The sequence below is a fragment of the Pleurodeles waltl genome, chromosome 3_1, assembly GCF_031143425.1.
Source record: "Pleurodeles waltl isolate 20211129_DDA chromosome 3_1, aPleWal1.hap1.20221129, whole genome shotgun sequence".
Classification (NCBI taxonomy): Eukaryota; Metazoa; Chordata; class Amphibia; order Caudata; family Salamandridae; genus Pleurodeles; species Pleurodeles waltl.
This window is the reverse complement of record NC_090440.1, coordinates 149,668,300-149,681,338: the sequence shown is the minus strand read 5'-3', so window position 1 is coordinate 149,681,338 and position 13,039 is coordinate 149,668,300. Positions and strand designations below refer to the sequence as shown.

Here is a 13,039-nt window from a genome sequence, read left to right as displayed (position 1 = left end):
ATCAATCACTCATTAAGTCAGTGCTGCATCCCTTTACTAGACTTTTACACTATTGAACATTCCGAACAAACAACAAGGTTATTGACACAGGAGTTGTAAATGACCATAAATTTGTTGAATTCATGCCTAATTGAAAGTTTTGTTAGTAGTGAGATCCTCAAATATGCTCGTCTAGCTCAAATTCTCAAATAATTTCAAACACGAAACATATCTCGGGCTAAGTGGAACAGACACAACATTACAAAGGTATCCATCAATGGCAAAATAATAATTCTAAGGAATGGTTAAAGGAAATAGAAAGAGACGCTTATGACGAAACTAGGTAATCTACCTAAATTGGCTTCTAAGCATTGTAAAAAAAAATGCAAAAATTTTAAAGAATCCTAGAAAAGGATTGTGGGAACGGTAGGTATGAATGGAAAAAGGTAAAGCTCCTTCATGTAACCCGAAAAAGCTCAAATTGAAAATAATATCAAGGTAACATTGCATTATATCGCCTGCCTTTCCTACTCGCTTCCATTCTTGCCATCTCAAACCCTGTAATTAAGACTACATTTACGCTTTTAGATCGCGCGTTAATCAGAGGTATTTGCATAAGATGTAAGTGCACAGCTCTGTTTTTCTCTAAAGAAGATAATTATCTAAAAATAGAATACGCTGGATTAAAGACTAGGTCACACTATAAGAAAAAGGATAACTGGATAGAGTCAGAAGCTGAAAATCTCACTGGGACTTGGAGATTGCCTTGGACAGGTGCACTCTTCTAATGCACCGCGTGCCCTCACAAATGCTAGTCTGGTTAACCTGCTTCACCTCAGAGGTGAAGCTCGAGTGGAATTACTTTATAGATGTGTCACGGTGATGTGCAGCGCTTGGTAAATAGACTTCACTTTCCCGCTTCAAGACCTAATGCCTACGTCCTATGATGGCTGCAATAAAGGAACCTGCTTTATTGCAGAATGGCTTTCTGGGGGGTTAATAGCAGGCGAGGTTGACGCAGCTCAGAACTGTGGGGTTTGAGAGTGCTCTCTCTAGGACTTACACTACAGGTGTATCATGAGCCTGAAATGAGGCCCTTGGGAATTACACTCCCCACCCCCCAATCTTTGCTCAGCCCAAACACGCCGGCAAAAATCAGACGGAAATTGCACAACAGTGCAGGGTTCACAAATTAGCAGGTGTGCATTCTGCACCAGATTACCTGTCTGTCACTTCTAAATAGGGAATGACGTGTTAATAGCATATGTTAATCCCCATTCTCGCATACACAAGCTGTATATGTATGCTACTTGCTCCTGTGATGTATGTGTGGTTTCACCCCCTGAAACATTAGGGAGCAAACCCCTGGCATTTGCCCTCGAAGCATGATTCTGCTTTGAGCACTAATGCAAATACCTAAACAAACGGCGTTGGGGTTCAATAGGAACTCAGATGTGACTGTATTCAGACTTTATGATTTTAGGCTGTTACTGACCCAACACTGGGTTAAATATGTCACAATACCAATGCCTCTGTGTAAGGATCATCAGTGCTAACATATAAGCACTGTTACATTTTGGAATCGTTAAAATGTCTGTGTCCCAGGCACCTAATACAAAACCAAGGCCCCATTATCAGTATCCAATGGGATTTGGTCATCTAAATTTAGGCAGAAATGTTACATAACGCCTTAGATTTACCAGTGTAAAAATAACTTGCTTGAACTTTTACAGAGCTCTCCAGTCACCACATACGACTGGTTTCCAAATACTTTACCAAAGGACAAACACAATATCCAATAGTGCATTAATTGATGATAACACAGAAGAAACATAAAAATAACTAAACTGTAAACTTGCTACAAAGTTTGACACCTGCTGTGTATCCAATATTGTGATACAACTTAATGTCCATAGGCTGGCAAAACATATAAAGTTGGTAAATCAAACAAAACAGAGCATCCTTTCTAACATCGAGAATTAATCAAGTACTGGCAAAGCCAACAGGTCTGACTTTTGGTAAGGAATGCATGGATACTAGCTAGGCCACTTTGTGTGCCATGCCCCCAGCTGTCCTAAAAATAAAATAACTTAATAAGGAACATCTTGGGGTATAACAATGCGGCAGCACGGAACAAGGACCCTTCGCTGAATTGGCTGTATAAGTAGAGATACGCTGTAACCTACAGAAAGTGTAAAACATTCCGCATTTTAAGTGGTGAACGTGAAAGACGTATGCAGCAAAATATCGCATAGTAAATACATTTGACAAAAAAAAACAACAGCAACTTTGTTGCACTGTCAAGAAAGTCTGTGCTCATATGTTTTAACTTTGTGAACAAAAATGACAAATCCAACATCATGGTATCATGATATCGGAGTAAAACCAGAAAGCTCCACTAGGGTTAGCAAACAGCAATGTGTATTTATGACAGGCTACGGCAAACAGCATGCACTTCCTAAACAAGCCATAAACATGCAATGAAAATGTTAGGTCAGTAAAGTAAATATGTCAAAGCACGCATACTGGCTCGGGATTGCAAGCTACATGTCAAATAGCTTCTGCAGTCTAACCAAAGCACCACTTGATTTACCACCCTCAAAAGTAATCTGAACACAAATATTACAAAATAACTATCCACAAAAAGCCCTGATGGCAAAACATGTAAAACACATGAAAGTTACAGGCTGGAGATGACTGTCCATAAATAAGCCCTTTATCTCTCTATACTGCTTCCTATTATATTTTTTCGAGGACTTGATGTCATGAGGTCTTTTTACGACTCAAACCTATTAGTAGCCAGACCTAAAAAGTCCTGAGACATCAAATTACAAACTCCATTGAAGAAGTATTAAAAAAAAGGAGGCGTGACAAAATGACAGCAAATGTACAATTAAATGAAGGTATACAGAACATGGCAAATTAAATCCAGCAGTCTAATGTCATTTTTTCACAACCAAGATTCCACAATTTAGGAAGAATGAATCGACGCTCAAAGTCTGCAGGATGAATGTCAATTTTATATTGTATCCTGCTTACAAATCTGTTAGAGGGTGCGGGCCCATAAATAGAGCTGCAAAGGATGTTAGTGATCCACTCTTTCTTCTATTATTTGCATAGAGTACTTTTGAGTAAATCTTGAAAATGGAAAGCACTGGGTAAACAATTGTATTTTTATTAATTCATATTTGCATACCCCGGACCAAACTGCAGGGGCAAGCGTGTGTTTCACGTGAAACGAAAATAGATGAAAGCTGGTCCAATGTCAGATAAACATGAACAACAATAAGTTGTAGGGGCGTTGTAGGTTATTGGTAAATTAGTTTAGGGTGCAGGGTGAGTCTTTGAACCATAATCTTAATTAACAGATTTTCAACTTTCTCCTACAGGAGAGCAAGTTAGCATTAAATCTCAGGTTTTCAGGCAGACGGCTCCAGAATCTTGGTGCTAGCCACGAAAAGGCTTAGACCGATCTTTGGATTTATTTTCTTTCAATTCTCCCAAGATCAATTTGGATTTGCTTCCGGTATTTCTTTTCCCTCCTGTGATGAGATGATGTTCTTTCAGATAACTTGGGAAGCCTAGGTCTAAGGCTAAGCCGATGATGCAACCTGTTTTGTAGGGGATTCTAGCATCAAGAGGGAGCCAGTGAAGTCCTTTCCGGGCAAGCGTGCCATGGTCGGGTTTCTTGGCATCCTTAACTAGTAGGGCGGCAGTGGTATGTAGAATAGTTTCTAGAGGGGGGGGGTCTACGCTGCTTTTCAAGGAAACATCCAAAAACACAAGTTGCCACACAGCTCTAATTCTAAGGTAAGGCTATTACTAATTCCAATAATCAATATTAATGACAGCGGTCAGAAATTGGCAGCTGGGTTGAGTAGGCTTGAACCTGTCACCCAACAGACTCGCAGAGCAGGCCCAGTCACCTGAGAAGCTGTTTACTCTTTCGGTCGCGGTCAATGATTTCAACTATAATGTAACCAGCCAGGACACTGAGTTCAAACTACCCTGCACCTGAACATACGCTGCACATTCATTTATTCACACGCCCGAACAATTTGACGGTGCATTGTGGGATGGAAAACAATTTGACAGCGGGTGCATTGTGGGACGGAAGTGGTGTCTCTGCACTGTTTTTCATTTGCAGCTTAGCCTCTTGTTCCCGAATAGTGCTGTTACTTTTGAGCTTTGGGAAGTTCCCTTCCACACACAGAGGTCACAAAGAAGGCGCACTTCCATTGATAAAGGGAGAAGGCACTTATCCCCATACAAACAGAGCACAGGAGAGACCAGGGAAATGAGGAGGTTACTAGAGTGTGTGAGGCTGTTGCCCACCACTACCCTCAGTACTGGAATACTATTTACTCTTCACCCTGGGAACAATGACCTGAGGGCATGGACTGTATTTACAGATTATCCGAGAACCTGTTCAATGGCCACTGAATCCTCTGATTGCTCCTGGCAGGGCCTGGAGTTATGCGCAGTGAGGAAATGCACTGCTCCGTTTCAGCCCTAGTGGTGACACTACAGTATCCATATATGCATTGAGCAATGGATCCAAACTCTCTTCCTTGTCAGAAAAATGGTTGTCAAAGAGAGGCAAACCACGAAGAGGCGCCACAAAGCACCTGCTTTCGTAGGGACGATTCTTGCCCTAAACTCCATACGGGACAGCAGCAAATGCACTGCTCTACACATCCATCTGAGGACCGTATAGGGGAGGGGGAACTAACCATCATGCCCAGCACAGGGTTCCTGGCGTGGGAAATCAATTTATGGGCACCGTTCTGCAAGGACATGGGTGTGGAGTAGGGCCCAATTACTAGATAACATGATGTCTCCTATTACATTTCTTATCAGAAAGCCACACTGCACCTCGACCCTGACTATGCGGAGAGCATTGGTGGACCAGGGTTCACAAGATCGTGAGTTCCCAAAGGCAGCAGTGTCCTCCTCTTGTGGGCCCCTGGTGCTCTATAGAAAGAAACAATCCTCGCTCCTCAAAAAAAAGTAGCGGGGATTTCAACTTCTAAACTCGACTAACTCTTCTGGCTGTCAGTCTCCAATTAAATGATTCAATCGGTAAGGCACTTTTAAAACTGCATCAAACTCCCTCATCCAAACACAACTACAACGCTGCACATCTGCAACCTGTTACTCAAGTGCGTCTATTCTGACTTTCAGTTGCTACTCTAACGCCCACGTCATCTGTTGTGGAGGACCACGTGGACTCCACATGCAGGTCTTCATCTAGGCACTGCATCTTGAGTGACAACAGTGGTTGGGATATACACCCAACAACCCAGGGGGTCATCAGAAGGCACTGGACAGTTTCAAACTGGGCATCATGATCAGATGCTGTAAGCAAGACCTTACAATCAAAGTGACCAGTTGAGTAGGCAGTCGATAAATACTAAACATAGAACCGAGGGAGCAACAGGGGGATAAAAAGAAAGGGTCAGACACGGACAAATCCCACAGAACAATAGGTCGCCCTCTTAGATTAAAGCCCAATTGTGACTCATTTGATCAAGAGACTTGAATGAAGCACAAGTTACTGACGCAAATAGCTCACAACAGAACAACAATCCAAACACCTCCCGCCCCCACATTTGCACAAACAAGATGGCAAATAGTTTTGGGGTAAGCAACTGAATAGACCTTTCGCGGCTGCTGCCCCTGTTTGGAGTGCGTACCACGTGTTTCTCAGACAGTAGAACTATGCACTGGAACAGACTTTCTACGACAGGTGGTTTCGGGAATTTAAACACTACCGTTTAGGTTAGTGAGGGAAACCAAAGGTCTTACAAAATTCCACTACAACATTTCACATGCTCATGTGTAGTAATGGATGTAAGCCTTGAAAATGCTATCAGGGTGCACTAAAATGAGTCCCAAGGCACATATTTGTATGGCTAAACTTAACAAGCATTAGCAAAACTATCAGGTCGTACCTTTGGCACCTACTGGCTCTGTCAATGTTTTTTAGCCATGCTGCACAGCACCCCCCATGGCAGAGAATAATAGCAAGGACAATCAGGCTGTTTGGCGAGTTAAGTCTAGAATCTGCAGGGGATGTACCCCAAATAAGGAAAAACAGACAAAAAGTCGCAACTTCAACTGATCTCTTGATGAACAATGATCAAAAGTTGAGTGCATGATGCATTAATGATAACTTTTCTATTATGTCCCGCCTGCCAGCAGGCTGCTGTGTCAGGGTGTACCACATTCAACCGTGACCTTTGAACTCCAGTAAATGACTGGCTAAGTAACTGCCCAGTCACCCAAACGCAGTGGTTCATAGTACCCGGATGCCTCCAGTAGGCCCCCGCCCCGACACCCGCCAAACGAAGACCGACAGAGTCTGATTGTTTTTGGCATTAGAATAATTTTATTTACAAATGACAATTACTTAAAATCACAAATCATAAAAAACATTTCCTGTAAATCAAAATTCAATCCTGTCATAAATCACGATAACGACACATCCAAGGATCCTCCTGCGTCCCGAACACCGTTGGACCACACAGGTGAACCGTACTTCACCTGTATCCTTGGGGGGGCGGTTCCCAACACCTCAACGTCCCTTGTCCTCGTGCTCCGGGTTCCGCCCCCACCCCAACACCAAGCTGCTGTGGGGGTGCAACAGGGTGGCCAGGAGCGGGAGCCCCGTGCCCACCCCAGCGATCTGGGCACCCTAACCCCCAAGCTGGTGTGTACATCCACCGGTTGATTCAGGACTGCAGGATCCTACCTTCGGTGTTATCCAGGGTACCCTGCCTTGGGTACCCTTCTGTTGCTTAGGGTGAATGTATTATCTCATTTCCCGCCTACTATTCCCCCTCACACCTTACCCTAAATCTCATGTCTAAAGGGATGGGAGGGTGGGTAACGCCGTTCACTGGCCGTGCCGCCCACGCCGTCTCCACTAAAAAGGCTGAGGCCTGATCTGGGGGGCACTTTAATACCCCCCAATGGAGGGGGCGGCGCAGGCGGCCGGAAGTTACACGTGCGGCCTCCGGAAGTGCCAAGGCCAGAAAACGTAAGACTAGCGTACAGGGCTCGGGCCACGGCGGCCCCGGGCACTAAGCGCCGCACCCCCCCAATTGGGGAGGCGCTCTGTCATAGTACCCGGATGCCTCCAGTAGGCCCCCGCCCCGACACCCGCCAAACGAAGACCGACAGAGTCTGATTGTTTTTGGCATTAGAATAATTTTATTTACAAATGACAATTACTTAAAATCACAAATCATAAAAAACATTTCCTGTAAATCAAAATTCAATCCTGTCATAAATCACGATAACGACACATCCAAGGATCCTCCTGCGTCCCGAACACCGTTGGACCACACAGGTGAACCGTACTTCACCTGTATCCTTGGGGGGGCGGTTCCCAACACCTCAACGTCCCTTGTCCTCGTGCTCCGGGTTCCGCCCCCACCGTTCATGAAGTATGGCATGAACCGCTGTCTAAAAAAGGCGCGATAGAAAAATGTGTTGTCGCTGTTTGCCGTGGCATACATGGTAAACCCCCCCCCCTTTCAGGTCAAATTCCAGCCAGGAGGGCGAGGGGGAGACAGCCCACCCTTCCCTCGCTCTGGGGGCACTTGAATACCCCTGGATTGAATACTGCACGGTATTAGTGGCGCTGGTGAGAGGATGCATCTTTCCGGGTTTCACAGCCGTGGCCTCTCAGCAACCGCCAGAGTTTACGAGCCGTGCATAATAGTAGATTAAATGTCAGAGCCACAAAAAAAGCGTGCGGAATCAAAAGCATGACTTTCTTGGCCAGTGTGTTTTCCTCAAAAATCAACATTTTCAGCTGTGAAGGTAACAGTGGAAGGGGAACGCGTGAGAATGACTATTCACTACAAAGAGAAACCCGCTCGTTTCCAAGCACTTTGGCTGCAGATGTGAAATTCGTGACATATGTTGACAGGGATCCAACATGTTGCTCACTCTAATCCTCAACTTTGTGTCTTAAAGGTAATGAAAATTCACTTTCTACCAACATTTTTAACACAAAGGCATCAAGCGAACTCTGCAGTGTAGTTAAACAAATCACTTCAACTCCAAGAAGCTAAGCACTACTATGGCAATTTGAGTTTTTAAGACTAAAAACATTTTTTGTCTGTTCTGGCAAGAGGCCATCAGCTTCCTAAAAAAATCCAGTTATATAAAAACCATGACAAAACGGAACATGATGCAGTTAAAGCCAACATGCTGACAGACACGGACAGACCTATTGGATTTGCCAATGTTTCTTAACGCTGCAAGATTTCTCGGAACATTTAACAATTCAAGGCATCCTCGTATTCAGCAGTGACTGAACGAAAATGTAGTACATAATAGGCCTAGTTCTTAAAACTTTTTCTAGCAAGAGTCGGCTCTTTCACCAAATGTAGGTATGAACTCCTGGCGATTTTCCACGCTTGATTCGCCAAGCATTTACAAAATAACATAATATGACACAACAGAACATATATATTTGCAAGATGCGCGTTCACCCTTTGGTCTCTGTTTACTTTTACCGAACTCGATGGCACTCATTTTATCTACCTCAGAATGATGAAAGGCTCAATTGACCCACGAGAATTCGAACCTTTGGCCAGGAGATCAAACACTAATATCTGAAGTGGGTGCATTGGTCCCCAGAGCCACCATACCCACCACTGTTTATGAGAACTGTTTCTGACTCCAGCCTTTGAAGTGGCTAACTGAAGATTTTTCAGAAGTAAACCATGCTTGTTCATAGACTCGATTTATGTAAATAAGTCATACTCAGGCACGGTGAACTACACAACTACTTCCTGAAAAGTTTCTGAGTTGAGCAAAAGCTAAGGAGCGAACTACTGACTAAAACAAAACAAATATTTACAATGCAACTAGTTTCGCGTTTGCTCGAGTTAGAGCTATTCACGTTTTAAACTCCTAACAGGACTTTTCTTGCCACATAAACTGAAACGTAAAACAGTTTCACCTAAGCGAGCCCACGACCACCATTAAGCGTGACGAAGACACACAAAAGGAAACAGAAATTCGCTTGCAGTGAAACATATCGGCAAAAGTGCAACTATCTACGTAACCGTCAAAAGTGCAATTAGCCAAGGTCGATGTCATGCAAAGCGCTCAAAAACTGCCCAGCAGGATCGCGTTGCCTGTGAAATAAAGAGAAAAAGTAGCCCAGAAACCATATGGAAAACATGGAGCATTGTATGTTTTCAGTGATTGGCCGGTGCGCTCGAGGAGGGCTAAACACCAGAAAAGGCATGACGTATGCATGCCTTCCACTAATGAAATGAAGCGAACTGTAAAAGGCAAACCCACAAACCAACCAAGTCCATGGACGTGGCTAAAAGCCCATAGAGAGATTACACCAGGGACAGAGCGCTTTGCCTGCGACCCTAATAAGACCGCTCTGTAACATTTAAAGAGGCACTGTATCGCCAACCATTTCTTGATTTGGGACCAAGCTATGCTTGAACAATACCAATACTTGCCTGTGACATAGCCAGCGTGACAGGGGCCCTAGTGCAAGGAAGGAAATGGGCCCCATGGCCACTGTCTGAACTGTGAAATACAGCAAGAACTGGGGTTCCGTGTGCCCCGGAGCCGTGGTGCCACTGCATCTGCTGCACTAAGGGCAGTTAGCCCTCCAAATCTTGCTACAGAAATACCAACTAAATAAAAATAAAAAGCACATCCAAATGGTAATCCCACCTAAAGAACAAGTAAAATTTGTGACAATGTCTCAGTTGGCATGTTAGCAATTTGTAAAAAAAAAAAAAAATCTCTTTCTAAAAATGTTAGTGAGTGTACAAAAGACATAGGGCCATATGTACGAACACATTTTCCCATAGGCACAGAATGGGCAAAACCGCTTGCTACATCTGGCCCTAAATCACAAATTACTTCGCTGAACTTCAACAAACATTGGATACAGGTAGAGCAGTTTAAGTTAAGGAGTTTAAAAATGGGTTTTTCCCACACAAGTAGTAACACATTTCCTGTGTAACATCAGAGAAGACACATCTATTTTATCAAGCCCAAGATCCATATGTGACTTTTAAAAGTTTTAGATAGATTCTTGATAAAATGCACTGGTAGTGTTTCATCCTAGTAGAAGGTTAACTTGAAAATGAGAACCACGGCGTAAACCAACAAGATGCTGAACATGAATAAAGGAGCACACGTTTAAGTATATATACAAACATGAATGTGGTAAATTACATTTCAAATGAAGACTCTTCAAAGATTTGATTACATTAAATTGAGGAATAACATTCACTAACTTGAACTCTTTTTCATCCCATACATGACTATGGGTCTGAGTTGGTTATGTATTGCAAGAGTGTCTGAACAGCCCTAAATGGTGCTTAGGTTGCGATTTTGGGAATATTAAATTATTTAGAGCAGTGAATCCCAAACTGTGGGTCACAACCCACTGGTGGGTCTTTGATAAATGTCTGCGTTCTCCACACCCCTTCAGCTTCACCCCTCCTACTTGCACACATCCCCAGCATACACAGAGCTCGCTCAAGAGGACAAGCGTTTGCTTACATCGCTCCTAAAGCTCGGCACATCCTCCTGCTTGCTCTACAATCAGAGTCTCTTCGTCTCTTCTTGAATTCTGCAAGTAGGTGAAGACCTGGGTTTCCAATGAACCAACCTATAGGCATGGCTAGGCACGTACACACCTGCTCAGTGCCAGGATACCCTCCTGGGTGATAGTGCGCTTCACGAATACAAAAAACATAACATACTAGAAAGGTCTTTGAGTTTAAAGTGAATAAATATTTTCAGCGGGTTCTGTGTAGATGCTCTTGGTTCCCTAGAAAGTATCTCATCATCAGAACCTTCATGGGATGACATCTGAGGGTACTGTTCTCACTGTAGTTGCCACCTCACTCCAAGTCTTTACAGAAACTGTCACCAGTCCTTTCCTTTTCTTCTACAAATCAGCAATTCCAGGTGTGCTATTCTAATAAATTCAATGGAAGGTCACTTGAACACCCGGAAATCACTGGCCTATCTGACAAAAGTCCTGGACTGGAAACCATGTCATTAATTACGTGGTGTTGAGTGGCCATCCTAGCTGTCACCCAGTTCCAAATGCAAGCACACCTTGTGATAAACACAAAATGAAGTAGCTGCGTCCAAACCAACATGAAAACAAGCAAGGACTCAATATTTGTCGGCTGCCTTTGACACCGTCTGTCACCGCACCCTAATCACCCGCCTACGCTCCACCGGGATCCAAGGCCAGGCCCTGGACTGGATCGCCTCCTTCCTCGCTAACCGCTCCCAAAGAGTTTACCTCCCTCCGTTTCGCTCAGAACCCACCAAGATCATCTGCGGCGTACCTCAAGGCTCATCGCTCAGCCCGACACTCTTCAATGTCTACATGAGCCCCCTCGCCGACATCGTACGCAAGCACGACATCATCATCACCTCCTACGCCGACGACACCCAACTTGTACTCTCCCTCACCAAGGACCCCGCCAGCGCCAAGACCAACCTACAAGAGGGTATGAAGGACGTCGCAGATTGGATGAGGCTCAGCCGCCTAAAGCTGAACTCTGAAAAAACGGAAGTCCTCATCCTCGGCAACACCCCGTCCGCCTGGGACGACTCCTGGTGGCCCACGGCCCTCGGCACCGCACCGACCCCCGCAGACCACGCCCGCAACCTCGGCTTCATCTTAGACCCTCTTCTCACCATGACCAAGCAAGTCAACGCCGTGTCCTCCGCCTGCTTCCTCACTCTCCGCATGCTCCGTAAGATCTTCCGCTGGATCCCCGCCGACACCAGAAAAACCGTGACCCACGCCCTCGTCACGAGCCGCCTGGACTACGGCAACACCCTCTACGCCGGGACCACAGCCAAACTCCAAAACCGCCTGCAACGCATCCAAAACGCCTCGGCCCGCCTCATCCTCGACGTACCCCGCAACAGCCACATCTCCGCCCACCTGAGACACCTGCATTGGCTCCCAGTCAGCAAAAGGATCACCTTCCGTCTTCTCACCCACGCACACAAAGCCCTCCACAACAAGGGACCGGAATACCTCAACAGACGCCTCAGCTTCTACGTCCCCACCCGCCCCCTCCGCTACGCTGGCATCGCACTTGCTGCCGTCCCTCGCACCCGCCGCTCCACGGCGGGTGGGAGATCTTTCTCCTTCCTGGCGGCCAAGACCTGGAACTCCCTCCCCACCAGCCTCAGGACCACCCAGGACCACTCCGCTTTCCGGAGACTCCTAAAGACTTGGCTGTTCGAGCAGCGATAACCCCCCCTTTCCCCCCTAGCGCCTTGAGACCCGCACGGGTGAGTAGCGCGCTTTATAAATGTTAATGATTTGATTTGATTTGAATATTTAAGGTAGTCTTACTGTCTCGCAGGAAGCTGTGCTCTTCTTCAGTAAATTACATCTGTAAACAAGAAGAAGAAAAAGATTACACAATGCACTAATATTAGTAAACGTATATCATGTCTGGTAACTGGGTTTATATCAGTTAACACATTCCCTACCATTACTAAGGGGTGAAAGTCCTAGGCTTACCTGTGACAAGACAGAAAATGTTTTTACGTAGTGCCAGAAAATGATGATGCATGGGTCGGCAGGGAGTGTCAAGAAAACTATGCGTCCCCATGCAAGGAAGGAAAATTGACTCTGTATCCTGGTGGAGTGCTAAAACGCAGTCATAACTGGGGAGCAGTTTGCTGGACTCCAATGCCACTGCACCTGATGCACTAATTACAGCTAAATCTCGGAGGCAGAATGTTTCCATCCCATACAAAGTATGCAGAAAATGTCTTCATTGCACTAGGTACCACATACAGGAGTCTCAAACATGTAAAGCCAACCAGAAGTGGTAGGTAGGTAAACAACTTATGACCTGGTGACTTGCCTTTGTTATCTTGATTAACAGGTATTTCGATTCTGCAAGGGCTACTGTGTCACCGTTTCAATTGGCATAAAATGACTGGTGCATGCACAAGCACTTAACCATAGCAACCAGTTGCAGCCGCTGCTGGTAGAGGTCCTGAACTGAATGAA

The 13,039-nt window shown here is 45.1% G+C and overlaps 1 protein-coding gene across 6 annotated transcripts in view; it reads right to left on the bottom strand.

Annotated features, from left to right (window-relative positions):
* Window positions 1–13,039, bottom strand: part of TLN2 (talin 2) — a 1,094,076-nt gene that overhangs the window by 796,289 nt on the left and 284,748 nt on the right. For all 6 annotated transcript variants that reach the window (XM_069221982.1, XM_069221985.1, XM_069221980.1 and 3 more), the window contains one exon: window positions 12,371–12,410. The gene's annotated coding sequence lies outside the window, so the exon portion shown is untranslated. The remainder of the gene's footprint in view (window positions 1–12,370; window positions 12,411–13,039) is intronic.